Below are 18,181 nucleotides of genomic sequence, written 5' to 3'. Positions count from 1 at the left end.
GGAGCCTTTCTGTGTCATCTTTCCCTCGCCCCTCTTTTCCCCACCCCCTTACCCAAGCCGCTTTGTGTCCTAAGTTGCTTGTAGCCAGCCCCTCTCTGCCCACGGATGTCCAGACAGTGCCTGCTTGAGCCTGGATATCTCCTCGCTGAACCATCCCCCTTTCCCCGACTCTGGTCCCAGTGCCATTGGTTCCTGCCCACAAGGAGTGAACGTCCCCTTGCCAATGTGCTAGCTGGTTTCCACCTGACCCAAGGGGCTGCCTCGCCCTGCTCAAAAGCCTTTTTCTTTTCAACCACCTGATGGGGATCTAGGATTGGAGCTGTCACCTCTCAAACTCCAGTCTGCTGGGGGGTGTGCAGGAGATAGTCACACAGGCTCATGAGAACTGGTCATTCAATATTCAGGAATTTTCCAAGCCGATGGCTAAAATGCATGTGGACATTGGCCATAGTGGGAGTGTTTGTCCCATTGGAGACGGGCACACCCCACAGCCCAGAGCGTTTTCGTCTTCTTTGGAGAGGCACCTTCCCTGCGTGTCACTGCATCGATCCCTCCCCCTGGCTCTGTGGCGCCTCGGTGACACGTCACAGAAGTCTCACCCGTCCTCCAGCGCGGTTGTGAGTGGGAAGCTGCGGTGGGGGAACGTCCCACCTGCCCTGCAGATGAGGTCCTGTTGTCGTCTCTCCCTTTGCTCCCCGTTACACGTTATGATGCTTTCGATGACCTCAGTTCATGATTACGATCGCCAGTATTTCTTGTTTGAATGACCCCTTAGCTGTTCTCTTTACTTTGATTCTCCTTGGGGAAAGGCGATGTGTTTTAGGACAGGAAAACTGTGTCAGGAGCAACACACCACAGTAAAGTGAGCGTGTGCTGGGAACCAGGGATCACCACGGACGGCAAGTTCCGGTCTGTTCAACGGTAACCGGGGCCGAAGGAAGCAACCGGAAGGTCTAGACGAGCTTGGGACACTTGTCGGCTGAGCACCGCGAGAGAGAGAGCCTCAGAGGCTGGGAGATTATCCATAGACTGTTGCTGAGCCACCCACTGTGTGCAGAGGTAAGCGGCAGACTCTGCAGGTGACGCACGAACGTCAGAGGTGTTCTCCTTCCAACCCCCTTGGCTGTCGGAGCTTTTAGCCAAGTGGAAGAACAAGGGTGGGTAGATATTATTTTAAAATTCAAAACAAGCCCAAACCCTCTTTCTCCACATTAGTCCATAAAATGGAAAATTAAGAGTCAAAACAAGAAGGTCTATAAACATTCACAGGAAGGAGAGGCCCCGGCCACCTCTATTTTTTTTTTTTTTGACATCCAATGCGTGTTCATTTATTTTACACTTACAAAAAAAATTACCCACCCTCTGCCCTATCCGTCCCCAAACAGTCTCTTTTTACAAACATTTAAAAATTAAAAGCAAATGTAGATAAACAAGTTAATTTCAGTACAATTATTTTTCAATGTATTTTTCAGCTGTCATCATGAGAGCTTAAATTTTTTCCTACAAGTAACCAATGTCCAAGTGACTTACAGGGAAATCCCGATTATTGGCCGAAAGGAAAACTCCATACTACAAGTTAGCAAATTCCAGTACAAAAATAGTCTGTGTGTTGGAATACCCTTTCCTTTTTTTTATACAGGTCTTGCGTCAGATGGACAAATGCCTTGTATACAGACAGAGCCCTTCAAAAGGTTAAATTCTGGGGGAGAGATTCTCCTTGTTTGGAGCCCACCATGGCTGGAACATAGAGAAAGTGACTTTTTGTGGTGTGTTCGCCTGCCTGTCTCTTTCCCAGACCATAGGCGACTCTACCCCACATGTGTAATCCCAGCCCCTGGTGCAGTGCCAGGGGGGCCAGGCAGCCAGTGGCGTCTCTGTAAATGGTGGTTTCAAGCAAGGAACCAGTAATCAGAAAGGGCAAGAGATGTCCAGGGCTGAAGTTAGTAAGGTCTACCTCTTCTAGCCAGCGGTAGCTGGCCTTCAAACCTAGGATTGCCAGACTTTTTATTTCATTCAAGGAATGCCACTAAAAACAGGTTGACTGCTACTCTCTCCTGGGATTGAGATTTTAGGAAGAAGAAAAATATTTTGATGTGGAAAATTGGAAGGAACAATGAATAGTCTGTTCTTACCAAGAAAGGAGATTCTGTTAAGAATATATTTTGGTATATATATATACATATATATCTCCTTGCCATGTATCCTTGCTGAATATTGAGGAATCTGAGTCCTGAGGAGTTCATCAAGAGTCAGAAGGAAGTCTTTAGATAAGCCCTACTACTTATTAGCTAAGAGAAAATTAGGTAATAATTTATAGGTACCACTTGGGCTAGATTCTGGGTCTCTATTCCATTTTCAGTAAATGTGGGGGTTTCATAAAGAGCCGGCTAATGTCTATGAAAGTGATGTAGACAGAATTCTAGAGAATTTGGCTCAGTTTTAGGAATATAGGCAGACACGGAGATCAGCGGTTCGGTTTACTCGAGAGGGACTGCTCCTCTTAACTGCTCCTACGTTGACAACAAAGTTTGTAGTTTTTCATCTGGAACTTTACCTCTGACACATTACCCACAGACTTTTGCTGAGCTAACCACTGTGTGCAGAGGTAAGTGGCAGACTGCAGGTGACGCACGAATGTCAAAGGTGTTCTCCTTCCAACCCCCTTGGCTGTCGAAGCCTTTAGTCAAGTGGAAGAACAAGAATGGGTAGATATTATTTTAAAGTTCAAAACAAGCCCAAACCCTCCTTCTGCACATTAGTCCATAAAATGGAAAGCTAAGAGTCAAAAGAAGGTCTATAAACATTCACAGGAAGGAGAATCTCTGTGTGAAGTGTTGAGGAAAGGCTTTAAGGAGGAGGCGAGAATCTGCCTGGGCCTGGAGCGTGGCATAGAATTCAGAAGGTAGTTGAAGCACCCTGGGTAGGGACTGTGTGAGGGGTGGAGGGAGGGCGCACAAGGCGGGCTTGGGGTAGAGGCTAAAATAGCTGGGCCCGGCAGCGGCGTAGGGAGCAGTGGCAGATTAGGCCGCATGGCCACGCGAGGGCTGTTGATAGAGAGAGTAGAATGCTGGGCAAAGGGGAATGGGCTAAGTTTCTCCAAAATTGAAAACCAGAAAGTGTTGCTTCTTTACTTTTTATAAAATAAAATGGCAATATAATAAATGGAGGGGTTTCACTTTGTACATAGAACCAGATCACCAACGAGACGGTGTCCGTTTCCTTCAGTGGGATAATGTGTGTGGACCAGCAGACCCAGCCATTGGGAACAGGCTGGATTAGCTTAAATTCTTTTTTTTAAAATATGTTATTTATTTATTTATTTTTAGAGAGGGAAGGGAGGGAGAAAGAGAGAGAGAGAAAAACATCAATGTGCGGTTGCTGGGGGCCGTGGCCTGCAACCCAGGCATGTGCCCTGACTGGGAATCGAACCTGCGACACTTTGGTTCGCAGCCCATGCTCAATCCACTGAGCTACGCCAGCCAGGGCTTAGCTTGAATTCTTTGCACAGAGTTTACATGTGCTGAGTTAGGGGCCTCGGAGTAATTTCCTTTAGAGAGAGAGGATCTCTTTGAGCCTCTGCCACTCTACTTGTTTATAAAAATCCCAGAGAATTATTTTCCAGACCATGGATGGGGGAAGCCAGTATGTTTAGTAGTGATCCTACAAACAAATGGAGACACATTCTTTGTTCAATAGGAGGGGACTGAGTGAGACTTCTGTGACTTGAGGAAGCTGCTGGCTTCTGGGGTGGCTGGGGCAGAAACAGTTTGTGTCTTCCTACGTTCACTTCCTCTCCCAGGGAGAATATCCCCTATGTGTACGGGCCACGCTGAAGATCTTCTCATTTCAAAGTCCATGTGAATGTCTGGAAATTGACCCAGTGGGGGTGTATGGTTCTCTTGGGAGTTCAGCTTCCCTCCAGCGAAGCGCAAAAGGGAAAATATAAGAAGGAACGACAGCTTCATGTCTCCAGAGCGCGCCCCGCGATGGCAGATTGGAATTGCACTTCAAAGAGACCTTTGTGATATTGAGCCTTAAGTTTCTCATTAATATGATCAGTTCGAGGAACGAGAGACCATCAAGGCCCATGTATTTTAAAAATTATTACTTCCTTCCATTACTCTTTAGAGCAACAACTGGCATGTTTTACTTGAGAATTAGAATGAGAAGCAGAGAGCAAGGCCCAAAGCGGGGTTTCACCCCAAAGTGAGGTGACAGTTCAATGGCTAATCCTGTATTAAAATAATAACGTTGAGGCCTTAGCCAGAGGTCAGATCCCCCAGAGGTCAGTTGGAGTATTATGGGCTCAGTGGCCACAGGCAGATTTGACTTTGTGGACAGATGGACAGAAGATGGTGCCTGACCTTTGTCGTGTGCACAAGATAGGGGTTTAAATGACTGTGTTTGAACTGGAACCCTTGGCACATGATAACCAAACAGAGAGCTGGGTGGAGGGTGGAGGAGGAAGACCCCGAGGACAGCGGGGCTGAAGACCCCGAGCACCCCTCACCTGAGCCTAGAAGCACTTGAGGAATGGACAAGGTCCAAGAAGAGAGCGGCAGGCCGCCGGGCACCGCTGTGAGGGCCCCCACACCCTTCTGGCCCTTCCAGAAAATGCCTTTAATCCACAGCCCTCCCCCGTTACTGCCCTTTAATAGTGAAGGAGCGAGTTAGCCGGATTTGCCGTCCCGTTCCTGGGAGCAGTAGGTCCGTGGGTTCTGAAGGGGAAGCAAGGAAAGCCTGAGTCACCTTGCTGGAGGACTTCTGGAACGATCCATTATTGCTGGCCGTAAACATTTAGACGTTTTCCCTGAGATGCCAGGTTTTCACTGTCGTTTTAAGTTCCTTTTTATCCATCCGTCTAGCAATGTGCCGGGCCGAGAAATGTGACTTTCACAAAACACAGAATTCGAAAACCTCGGAGCAAGGCAATGCGGAGTGATTATTTCGTCGAGAGGCTTTTGAATTTTTTCTGTTTTTAGAACAGTTCAATCTTTGCTTCGCAAGAGACCAAGCGAAGAAGCTCAACATAAAATCACTTCAAAATGGGGCGGCTCGGGTTCACCCCCAGCAGCTCTTCCGAAGCAGCTGGGCAGGGAGGGGGGTGATTTGCCCAAAGGCACGGAATCTGGGAAGCGGCTCAGCAGGACCCAGCATCCTGGCCTCTGATGCCCAACCCGGTGCTCCGCTCACTGCGCCAGCCATGTGGGATCGAACACTGAATTGACGGCGCACCAAGCTGAGCTGGAGAACTGTGGGCGTGAAGGTGGGGTGTGGGGCTGCTCTTGTAAAGCTGCGGCATATTAGTCAATAAATATGTGGGGTTTTACATTCTGAGGCAGAGAAGATGAAACACGGAGTGGTGAGTTTTTGTGGACCCGATTCTGGGCGCATTGAAGGGGTGAGGAGGAGTTGCGTTGCGAGAATGACATTCTGCTGCTTCAGACCGTTCATGCGTTGGTGCTTCCCGATTTGGCTGCTTTGCACTCGTATCTTTGTATTTTAAACTGATGGGATGTGGACGGTATGTGCCCAGTGTGTACGGACAGTTTGAGAAGAGCAAATTGGATCCATGTGGGTTTCTCTCCCCCACGACTTAAGAAAGGGAGTATGTCCAATGCTGTAGAGCCTCCCTACTGAATGCGCTGCCTCCCCCAGCCTCTGGTCTGAATTCTGTATATTTCCTTCCTTCTCTTCCTTCATTGTAGTAGTTTTACCACCATGTATGCCTCTCTAATGAATATGTTGTTTAGTTTTTTTACGTGTTTAACCTCATAGAAATGGAATCGTTTGTCGTCTTGCTTCTTTGGCTCAACATCGTGCCGGAGCATCTCTACCACTGCAGAAAGTCCTGTTGGACTGCACACCCCCAGATGCTTATCCATGATGTTGGGTGAAGATCCAGCCCCAATGCTGGTCATTAGTATTCATTGCTGTGGAATGGTCTACCGTCTGAATAACTGCCTGCATTTATTTGTTTTGTAGTTGCTGGGTATTTGGTATATTCCTAGTTTTTTTGCTTCTGCAAAATGCTTCTGTGAATATTGTACCTGCCTCCTTGTGTTAGAGTTGCCCTAGGATATTCATGTAGGAGCAGACATGCAGGTAAGAGATGGGGTCCTGGTCAAGTTTCACCAGGTAAAACCAGTAACTCCCTGCCCTTACTCTCTCCCTCACTCTTTCTATTCTTCCCTCCCTCCCTCCCTCCCTTCCTTCCCTCCCCCTTTTGTCTCCCTCCCTTCTCTTCTTTCTTTATTATTGGACCTCAGGTCATTAAAATTGGATTAAACACAATCCTTGGTTCATGACACACTATCATCATTAGACTATGCAAAGTCTTCTTCATCCATCCATCCATCCATCCATCCATCCATTTACCTTTTAAAGAACATGCCATCCAATGAAGAAACAGACCATTGCCAGTTACTTAGGAGTCACTTGTGTCCTTGTATCTTCTCCTGTCCTTTTGCCTCCCCTGCAGAGGTAACCACTATCCTGAATTCTATTTTATAATTTTTTTTGCTTTTTTAGTTATTTTTGCATACATATATGCTATGGTAGTTATCAATTATGATGTAGCAAATTACCCCAAATGCTAGTATGTCTTTTAAAATTTATTTTTCAATTATTGGCATTTAGTATTATATTTATTTTAGGGGTACAGTATAGCAGTTATACCATCATATAATATACAAAGTGATCCCCTCAATATTTCAAGCACCCATCTGCAAATGCCAGTATCTGAAGACAAAAATTGTTGTTTATTTCTTAAATATATTTTATTGATGATGCTATTACAGTTGTCCCATTTCTCCGCCTTTATTCCCCTCTGCCCTGCATACCCCCTCCTACCTCCATTCCCCCCGCTTTAGTTCATGTCCATGGGTCATACATATAAGTCCCTTGGCTTCTACATTTCCCATACTATTCTTACTCTCCCCCTGTCTATTTTCTACCTACCATCTATGCTACCTATTCTCTGCACCTTTTCCCCCTCTCTCCCCCTCCCACTCCCCTGCTGATAACCCTCCATGTGATCTCCATTTCTGTGGTTCTGTTCCTGTTCTAGTTGTTTGCATAGCTTGTTTTTGTTTTTGGTGTGACTGTTAATAGCTGTGAGTTTGTTGTTCATATTTTTATCTTTTTCCTAGATAAATCCCTCTAACATGTCATATAATAAGGGCTGGGTGATGATGAACTCCTTTAACTTGACCTTATCTGGAAAGCACTTTATCTGCTCTTCCATTCTAAAGGAAAGCTTTGCTGGATAGAGCAATCTTGGATGTAGGTCCTTGCTTTTCATGACTTGGAATACTTCTTTCCAGCTTCCTCTTGCCTGTAAGGTCTCTTTTGAGAAATCAGATGACAGTCTTATGGGAATTCCCTTGTAGATAACTGTCTCCTTTTCTCTTGCTGCTTTTAAGATTATCTCTTTATCTTTCATCTTGGGTAATGTAATTCTGATGTGCCTTGGTGTGTTCCTCCTTGGGTCCAACTTCTTTGAGACTCTCTGAGCTTTCTGGACCTCCTGGAAGTCTATTTCCTTTGCCGGACTGGGGAAGTTCTCCTTCATTATTTTTTTAAATAAGTTTTCAATTTCTTGGTCTTCCTCTTCTCCTTCTGGTACCCCTATGATTCAGATGTTGGAACGTTTAAAGATGCCCTGCAGGTTCCTAAGCCTGTCCTCATTCTTTAAAATTCTTATTTCTTCATTCTTTTCTGGTTGAATGTTTATTTCTCCCTTCTGGTCCACACCATTGATTTGAGTCCTGGTTTCCTTCCCATCACTGTTGGTTCTTGGTACATTTTCCTTTATTTCACTTAGCATAGCCTTTATTTTTTCATCTAATTTGTGCCTATATTCAACTAATTCTGTGGAGCATTCTGATTACCAGTGTTTTGAACTTTGCATCTGGTAGGCTGGCTATCTCTTTGTCGTTTAGTTGTATTTTTTTCTGGAGCTTTGATCTGTTCTTTCATTTGGGCCATGTTTTTTTTGTCTTGGGGTGCCTGTTACGCAGTGAGGGGTGGAGCCTTAGGTGTTCACCTGGGCAGGGCAACCCATGTTGCTGCGCTGTGATGCTGTATGTGGAGGAGGGGCCCGAGAGGAAACAATGGTGCTTGCTCCACTCTCTGCCAGTTTTCAGTCACTTCCCCCGCTACCCACAAGCAAATTGGGCCCTTCTGGTGCTGATTCCCAGGTGGGCAGGTGGGTTTGTGTACACTATTGGACCCTGTGGGTCTCTCCAATGAACTCTCCTGTGAGGCTGGAAGTTTCTCCCGCTGCTGCCTCAACCCCCACAGGTGTTTTTGGTCACAGGCTTTGAGGCTTTATTTCCCCAAGCTGGGACCCTGGGTTGTGTGGTCTGTTTTGCTCCCCAGTTATTCTTCCTGGTTTATCTGCATGCAAATGTGGGACCGCCCAGTCTGCAATCCCCTGCCTTGCCCACCAGCCACAGTCTTGCCCTCCCTGGTCCACCAGCCACCGCCTTGCCATGAGTCCTCTTTGCATAGCTGCTCATCTCTGCCCCTCCTACTGGTCTGGATGAATGTTTCTTCTTTAACTCCTTGCTTGTCAGACTTCCATACAGTTTGATTTTTGTCAGTTCCAGTTGCTTTTTGTTTTTAAATTGTTGTTGTCCTTCTTTTGGTTGTGTAGGAGGCACAGTGTGTCTAGCTATGCCTCCATCTTGGCCAGAAGTCCTGCATTAGTCTCCTACCAGTGTCTCAATTCAAATCTTGCTCCCCATAGGACCTTCTCTGAAATTCAGCAGCCTGAAGTCTCTGAATTCAGGACTCTTCAACAATTTCTCTAAAGCTGTGGTCCTTAAAAGTCAAAGGTCAGTGAAGGATTGAAGAGTCCTATCCAGGCTTCCTGTGCTCCTGTCCCGGCCGGGGCCTGGCCCGGGGCTGCACACCGCGGTGTAGTGGAGGCTGCAGCAGCAGGAGGCCTGGCTTGTTCGCTCTGTTGTTCATTATCTTACAGTTAATGCGGGTCAGGAACTCAGAGAGGGCAAAGCAGGGGTGGCTTGTCTCTGCTCCATGCTGTCTGTGGTCTCAGCTGGAAGAGTCAAAACCAGGGAGGCTGGAGTCAGCTGAAGGCTTGATGGGGCTGCAGGCTCCATGTTCAATGTGGCTCCTTCACACGGCTGGCAGGGTGGGGCTAGCCAGTGGGTGAGTCTCCACGTGGCCTCTCTCCATGTGGCTGTTAAGTGCCCTCATGTCATGGCAGCTTGCTTTAGGGAGGACATCAGCCATTTGTCTCTTGGTCTAGATCCTATCACAAGGAATAACATGATGAAAATCATCACATGTCTTCATTTTCTTATTCAGAATAGATAAAGGTCTTGAATTTGTGGGAAAATATTCGGAACTGTTCAGGTAGAATGTTAGGCTCTGGATTAGTAGATGCCACCTAAAAAAGCACGGGAGAACCCATGAAGACAAGGGCTGCAGAAAGCCAGCATGCTCTGGTCATCGTGTAACAGTGCTGGAAGCCGGTCTGCAGTGTCCTACCACCATGGAAGACGTGGGCTCCCCCAGTGGACGCGGTGTTGTGCTCGCGCCCAGGCACGGTGTCCCAAGAAAGAAAAGGTGCCTTCAGAACAGAAGGCCGTGGGAAAATATGTAAAATCTAACCATGAACACGCAAGGGCAAGGAGGTGGAACAGGTAGGGAGGGCAAGGGGCTGGATTTATAAAAAATGTAGTGGAAAGGTCAGTAATTTTTAGATAAGTGAAGGCTGGGAGGATCCAGTCATGAAAAGTCAATTTCTAAAGTAAAGTCTGTCCAGAAAAAGTCCAGCCATTGTTCATATAATGAGAGTGGTGTGTGCGACATTGATGTAACCTGGCAGCAAAGGAGAGTGGACTGGAGTGGGCATGTGTGAACAATGACGACTTCACTGTACTGGTCAGTGGGGGCAGTAGATGCTGCCGAGTGAGTATGTGCACTGTGTGGCCATCACATTCAAAATGAATGTGTAGACCAATGAGTCTGCATCAGATTTTGCATGAAGCTTAAATATTTCTCCATGGAAATTATTTGGATGATTCAGAAGCCGCAGCTATGGGCAACTGGTGATTGGCAGCTTCATCATGACAGTGTACCCGCCTCACATCTTGTGCAGAGATTTTTTGTGAAATATCAAATCACCCAGGTGACTCAGCTGCCTTCCAGCCTAGATTTGGTGCCATGTGATTTGTGGTTTTTCTCCAAACTGAAATCACCTTTGAAAGGGAAGAGACCTTCAATGAGATTCAGGAAAATATGACAGGGCAACTCTTGGTGTTGGGAGAATTGCGTGAGGTCCCAAGGTGTCTACTTTGAAGGGGACTGAGGTGTCATTGTCCTATGTACAATGTTTCTTGTATCTTGTATCTTCAATAAAGGTCTCTGGTTTTCACAGTACATGGCTGGATACCTTCTGGACAGACCTCATATTCATTGAAAGGTAAACTTAGCATAATGCAAGGAAGTCTCACTTCGTAGAGTCTTTTCTTTTCCTTTTTTTCTCTTCCTCCTTCCTCCCTCCTTTCTTTCCTCCCTCCCTTCCTTCCTTCCTTTCTTCCTCCCTCCCTCCCTTCCTTTTCCACAGAGAGAGGAAGGGAGGGAGGGAGGGAGGGAGAGAGAGAGAGAGAGACAGAGAGAGAGAGAGAAACATCAATTGGTTGCCCCCTGAATGGACCCAAACCTGCAACCTAGGCATGTGCCTTGACTAGGAATCAAACCCACAACTCTTTTTTTTGTGGGATGATGCTCCAGTCAACTGAATCACACTGGCCAGGGCTGGAGTAGATGTTTCTCACTACTCAAGAAATTGAGGCAAGCTCTGAAAATACAAATTTACAGGATTGTGTGTGTATAGTTGATAGCGCTGGCTATAGAAGGAACGGAGAGATTTTTATTTGTATTTTAAATTCTTATCTGACTTTTTGAGTTCCCATCAAAGAGGACACCCAACTGTGTCCTTCTATAAGATGCTTCTAGTGGTCTCTGTCATCACCAGTCTCCTGGCCCAGAACAGCAGCTCCTCTGTGTTTATGGAAGATTCACATGTATCTGCTCTCCTGGGGTTGGGTATGTAGGAGAACCCACAGAGGATCCCAGCTGTTCAGGATGGTGCTTGGACAGCTGTCAGCAGTTCAAACCTTTTTGCTAAAAAGCACAATGAGGAGAGCCAGCCTCCAGAGGTTCGCAGAGGTCACAGGGAATACGGTGGGTCCACAGTTACTGCTGATAATATCCAGTGCTACTGGCCACCAAGTGTGAACTCTGTGAGGATGGAATAAACACTGAGACACACTGTGGGAAAGAAAATGCCAACACATCCTCTTAAATAAGCTTCTCTTGGTCCCCAGTCATTTCCACAAAGAGACCAATATAGAAATTGATACGAATGAGATTCTTTTATATATTTAACATGCAGCATCCAGACAATCCAAGGACTATTTTGTCTTGAGTTTTTAAACCCTTCCTCTAAAAACAATACATACCATCAATTAGCCATCCGATTCAAGGATCCAGGTGATTTCGAATCCAATAAGCACGCTTTCCTAAATTATTTTATAAATGACAGAAGCATCCAAACTTTAATGTCACAGGACCATATGGGTATAGATGAGCTGATGTTTAAGTGGAGTCTCCAAGCTCCAAGAGAGCAGGTATGGGTCTGCCTAGTTCATCGTCATGTTCTGGTACCTGGTTTAATGACTGGCCCGTAATAGATGCACAAAACAATCAGATTAGTAAATAATGAAAGAATGGCGTGGGGAGTTTCTTTCTCTTCGTTGTTACATATGCTAAGTGGAGTGATCAGCCTTCATGCGTCAACACCTACCTAGTGGTTATTTAACTCAGAGATGCAGTGCAGCATGGTTTAGGTTACTCCTTAAAGGAAAAATAAAACCCCAAACAAATGAAAATAAAGATCCCAATGGGCAATTTTGGTGGAAATGAGCATCTGGGGAGATGGAATTAGATTCCTAATTGGAGGCTCTAAGAACATTCATGCTTGAATTCTTCTGGGGTGAGAGAGTATCACCCTCCAGATCTTAAGAGTTCTTAAAAGGGAGGTATAGTATTTCAGAAACAACCCTTTCAAGCCTTAATGCCTTTCATCAAAGGCTTTTAAAGCACTTTGCCTTTAACAGGGTCCATGTCTACCTCCTGCCCAGCTTACCCACATGCCTCCCTTTGAGGTCAATGGAGGCGAAGAGTGGTGAGAAAACAAGCCGATGTGTACCATGGAGGCTGCAACCGAGCCGCCTTTCCGTCCTCATGTGAGTGTGCACCTGAGACTTCAAAGAAGTTGGCGGAGGCCAAAATGAAATAAAGCATGAGGTCCAAAGGACACAGCTGCCACATCAAGGGATCTAAGGTCTCACCCTTAGAGCCCTCTCCAAGTGGAATAGATGGCCACAGGAGGTAGTGAGGTCCTCGTCCTTGGAGATATTCAAGCTGAGGCTGACTGGCCACTTGGTGGCAATGCTGTGATGGGGTGGGAGGAGCAGGATCTGTGCTCAGGATGGAAGAACCAGCTTCCTGGTCTCTAGGAACTCCCACCTCTCCACGTCTAGGAGCCTGTGAATTCATGTCTGTCTCTTCTTCCTTTACCTTCACTCCCAACCACTCATATTTCATCCATTACTTAAGTTTTGCGAATGAAGCAAATGACTTCACCCCTAAAGAAAGTGCCACTGGAATCAGAAGTGAATTGAAAAAGGAGCTTCCGGGACAGGTTTGGGGACTACAGCACATTCCTCTCCGGGGTTCCCAGTGAGGACCCTGAGCCCCGAAGCAATCTGAATCACCAGTGACTTGGTTCTTGCATTTCCTATTCTATGCTTGTCAAGGCAGAGCGTGGCCCTGGGAGATTTCACCACGGTTAGTCAGGTCATTCATTGTGAGTGTTGAGTTTGAATGGGGAGCTGTGCGAGAATAGGATCACTTCAGGGAAATCACTGTGGTTGCTTAGACAGTGTGTGGATCTCCGAATCCCCTCCAGGCTTGTTTAAAGACGGAGTGCTGGGCCCCGCCCTCAGATCTGCAGACTCAGCAGGTCTGACACGCAGGCAGAGAATTTGCTTTTTTAGCAACTTTCCAGGTGTATTAGTTCTCTAACGCTGCTGTAACAAATTACCACAAATTTTAGTGCCTCAAAACAACACCAATTTCTTTTTCTATTTTTTTTATTTTAATCATTGTTCAAGTACAGTTTTCTCCCTTTTACCCCCATTCCAGCCCACCCACCCAACCGTCCCCACTTCCCTCCCATTACCACCCACCCCCTAGTTTTTGTCCATGTGTCCTTTAAATTTGTTCCTGTAAACCCTACCCATTCTCCCCTGAAATTCCCTCCCCTCTCCCCTCTGGTCACTGTCAGCCTGTCCTCTATTTCAGTGTTTTTGACTATATTTTGCTTGTTTCTTTGTTTTGTGGTTTAGGTTCCTGTTAAAGGTGAGATCATATGGTATTTGTCTTTCACTGCCTGGCTTGTTTCACTTAGCATAATGCTTTCCAGCTCCATCCAAGCTGTTGCAAAGGGTAGGAGCTCCTTCTTTCTCTCTGCTGCATAGAATTCCATTGTGTAAATGTACCACAGTTTTTTGATCCATTCATTTACTGATGGCCATCTAGGTTGCTTCCAGCATCTAGCTATTGTAAATTGTGCTGCTATGAACATTGGGGTGCAAAGGTTCTTTTGTAACAACACCAATTCATTATAAGCTTGCAGGTAAGAAGTCCAAAACGAGTTCCACTGAGCTAAAACCAAGGTGTTGGCAGGGTTGGCGGGGTTGGACGCTGCAGGGGAGACCCCATGTCCCTGCCTTTTCCAGCTGCTAGAGGCTGCCTGCCGCCCTGGGCCCAGCCCCCTCCAGCTTCCAAGTTAGCAATGCCTGGCTGAGTGTTTCTCATGATGCCATTCCTGTGGTTCTTAACTCGTCTGCCTCCCTCTTCCCTGTTGAAGCACCCTTGTGGTTACATTGGGACCAACTGAATGATCTTATTCTACAGCAAGCCAATTAGCAACCCTACTTTCATGTGCGGACTTCATTCCTCCTTGCCATGTACATGATATGTTCACAGGTCCCATGGATTAGGATGTGGGCATCTGTGCGGGGAGGGTTTGATTTTGCCTGCGCTATAACAGGTGATGCCACCCCTGCTGGCTTGGGGACCGTACTCTGAGAATCCCTGGATGACTCCAGGGACCAATTACAGCCTGCACAGTTATGGGGAGGATTGCTTGTCAGTAAAATTTGGTGGAAACGTGCATGTCTTATGGAAAATTAGCATTTTGTGTGGTTTAAGAGTCTATCAAACTTTTATGCAAAATGTTGCTTAGTACAATATTAGCCCCAACATCCTTGTGGACATTCCAACAGAAGGACCAGACCAAGGCTCATTTCCCATGACTTCAGCATCCTGCCCAGTCCCCATTAGTCTGACTCACCCCTCACGCCTGTGCCTATTGTCTTTGTTGCTGCCAGGGCGTTCCCCTTCTCTTTAGCTATTGAGACCCTGCTCCTCTCTAAGACTCGGTTTGCAGCCTCCCTCTGCCAGGACGCCTTCCCCAGTTGCTCTGGCTGAATGTTGTCTTGCTAGTTTACGAGATGCCCTCACACATGAAATCATTTATTCCCCACAACAGCGCTGTGAGGTGGGTCGTACTTCCATTTGCAGAGGCAAAGAACAAGGCAACAACAAAACATAGTGAACTGCTCAAGGTCACTCAGCATCTGCAGGTCTGGGGACTCCGTCTCTGTGATGGACTAAATATTTGCACCCGCTTCCCAAATTTATACATTGAAACCCAACCCCTGATATGATGGTATTTGGAGGGAGGCCTTTGGGAGATGTTTAGGCCATGAGAGTGGAACCCTCATGAAGGAGATTCCTTTAGAGAAGAGATCCTGGAAGTGCTCTGGCCCCTTTGGGCCACGTAAGGACACAGTAGAAGATGCCTGTCAATGAACCAGGATGTGGACTCTCACCAGACACTGATTCTGCCAGTGCCTTGATCTTGGACTTTCAGCCTCCAGCACGGTGGGGTATGAATGTTCATGGTCTGAGCCACTCTGTCTATGGTGTTTCTATCATAGCGGCCCAGGGAACGGAGAGGAGAGTCTCTCAAACCGTGACTCCGAGCCTGAGCGTGCCTGGCACTGGGACAAAGGACAGGCATTGTTAGGGGAACTCACAGCTGGGAACCCCAGGTTGACTGGCCAAGTCTCAGCCTCAGGTGAGCAGGGCATCCTCTGGAGGCTGTGGCTTCCTTTGAAGCTCCTTTCTTGCCTGTCTATGTCAAAGGCAAATTCTCCCTTGTTATACTGCTCTTTACTGGGTATTATTATTATTAGTATTACTTTTAAAAATATATTTTATTGATGATGCTATTACAGTTGTCCCAACTGTTCCTTCTTTGCCCCCCTCCTCCCAGTCCCACATTCCCTCCAGCAATCTCCCCCCTTAGTTCATGTCCCTGAGCCATGCATGTATGTTCTTTGGCTTCTCCATTTCCCATACTATTTTTAACCTCCCCCTGTCTATTTTGCACCTACCATTTATGCTTCTTGTTCCCTGTACTTTTTCTTCCATTTCCCCCCTTGCCCCTTCTGGCTGATAACCCTCCAAATGATCTCTGTTTCTATGATTCCATTATTATTTTGCTTGTTTGCTTGGTTTGTTTTTCAGATTCAGTTGTTGATAGTTGTGAATTTGTGCCATTTTAATGTTCATAGTTTTGATCTTCTTTTTAAAAAAACTCTTGTAAATGGAAGTAGAGATTCTTGCTTGTGAGAGCAAATTTGACAAACTTAACTTGTCAAATATAAGTGCTGCCATGATCATTATGAGGTGAGATGAGCCACTGTCATTCGCGGCTTCATTCCTGGAGTTTCAGAGAAGGGGCTGTTGGAGTGATGAGCATCACAGATGTGGAGAAAGCTTGTTAAAACCAAACACTAGCAGCAATGCGTTTTCTGAAATCTGTAAACTTTGTGCACCATGCCATAGGTGGCCGTTGTTTGTTCTTTCATTTAAAAGCAATTCTTGATCCTCAGGACCGGGATTCAGATCTGGGTGAAAGGTTATACTATCAGACTAGCTTCCTGGGCTGAGAGAGGGATGAGGAGCATCACAGACGTATAAAACATTATAACCCTAGGGTAGTAATTTTGTAAGTCAAGTGTATGAATGGATGGTGATTCAGCACCAGTCCCTTTTTTTCCCCCCGGAAAGAATGTATTTTACTTTTGGGTGGTTGAGTCAGTGAGTGGGAAAGAAAAAACCATGGATAGATATAGAATTAAGACACAGATCCTAATGCCTCCTTCTGGCCTTTCTTACCTCTGTCTTCCCTAGAAAACTCCCTGATGTGTCTGTGTTCATTGACTTGAGAATGTGGGTGAACAGACTGGGACTGATGTTTGCTGGCTCGTGTGAGCAAAGCTTGTTGGGTCAGTTCCTCTGAGTAGCTATGAGGCAGTGCCCAGCCCAGCAGGCGTGTCCCTGAAGTGCATCTGTCATCAAAAAGGGAATTCCTCCTTGTTGCAAGTGAGTGTGATTGCTCGTCAGGTGAGGGAGCACCCTGAGCCCTGGGGCCCTGCCAAGATCATGCGGGTTTGGCTGTAGGAAGTGTTCTGGGATGTAAGGGGACAGTCTGTTGTAAACCTAGGGAGCGAAATTCACGGTAATGTAGTTAATACCATGATAGATGCATCCGCTTCACATTCTCAGGTTATGCCTTGAACACTTGGAAGAAATGTGAAATTAATTGATTAAATTATCAACATTCAACAGAAGTTCTTAAATGTGTTCCATGTCCTTATGCACTCCCAGAACATGAAATTTAACATGATAAATTTCCTCCTAACAGCCGATGAGCACCCACTAAACAGGCTTCTTAATTTTTCAGTGTTTACCAAATAAAGATATTTCTACAACAAGAGACTCAGTTTCTAGATCAATAAATACCTGTGACTGTAGAAGATGGTGTTCTCACGCTGCCATGGTGACAGAAGAAAATGATGATGAGGAGAATGATAGGAATTAACACTTGAGGAGTGTATATAGATGTATTACTACATTTAATCCTTGAACGACCCAGTGAAGGAGGCGCTATAATAGTCGTCATTTTACTGATGAGGAAATGGAGGCTTAGAAAGCTTAACAAATGTGCCCAATGTGACACAGCCAGCGAGTTCCAGGACTGAGCTGCAAACCAAGCATTTTGACTCCATAAACTGTTTTTCTTATACTGCCAGTAATAAACCAGTTCTTTCTTTCTAAAGACTTCATTCCTCTCCATTTCCGTTCATTTTCTTCATGTTGCTTAATTTTCTAACATTGAATGAGCACTTTGCTCTGTGCTAGCTGCAGTATTAAGAGGCAAGGATTTAAAAATGAGCAAAACTCAGGTCTGACCTGCAAGAAACTTGAAGGTATCTTTTCTTCTTCTTCTTCTTCTTCTTTTCTCCTCCTCCTCTCCTACTTCCTCCTCTTCTCCTCTCTTTCATCTCCTTCTCCTCCTTCACCTCCTTCTTTTCCTCATTCTTCCTTTCCTTCTTCATTTCCATCTCCATCTCCTTCTCCTTCTTCTCCTCTTTCTCCTCCTCCTCCTTTTTTAAAAAAGATTTTACTCATCTATCCCTAGAGAGAGGGGAAGGGAGGGGGAAAGAGAGGGAGAGAAACATCAATGTGTGAGAGAAACATTGATTGGCTGCCTGGGGACCTGGCCTGACTGGGAATCGAACAGGTGACCCTTCAGTTTGCTGGACAATGCCCAACCCACAGAGCCACACCAGTCAGGGCTGTATCTTTACTTCTTTACTGCCACTTTCTTCTCTTTTTCATGTTCCTTTTCCTTCTTCTTCCTCCTCATCTTCATCATTGGTAGTCACAGCAGATGATGGGCTATTCTACCAGTATTTCAAAAGAACTCTCCCTCTGAATGAAGGTTAACTGCTGAAGGCTGACAAAGCTGGAAGGCAACTGTGTATCCCCTTGTCAGGAAAATTCTGCCGGACAAAGGCAGACTTGAAAGGAAACGGTGCTAAAAGTACCACCCAGATGAGAAGGACAGATGGACAGCCACTCTTCAGATCGAGACAGCGCAAAGCTGGAGAAGGTGAAAAGGACGTTTGGTGCACAATCATACCCAGAGTGATGGCGATCGGCT

The sequence above is a fragment of the Phyllostomus discolor genome, chromosome 3, assembly GCF_004126475.2.
Source record: "Phyllostomus discolor isolate MPI-MPIP mPhyDis1 chromosome 3, mPhyDis1.pri.v3, whole genome shotgun sequence".
NCBI lineage: Eukaryota > Metazoa > Chordata > Mammalia > Chiroptera > Phyllostomidae > Phyllostomus > Phyllostomus discolor.
This window is presented reverse-complemented; position numbering follows the sequence as displayed.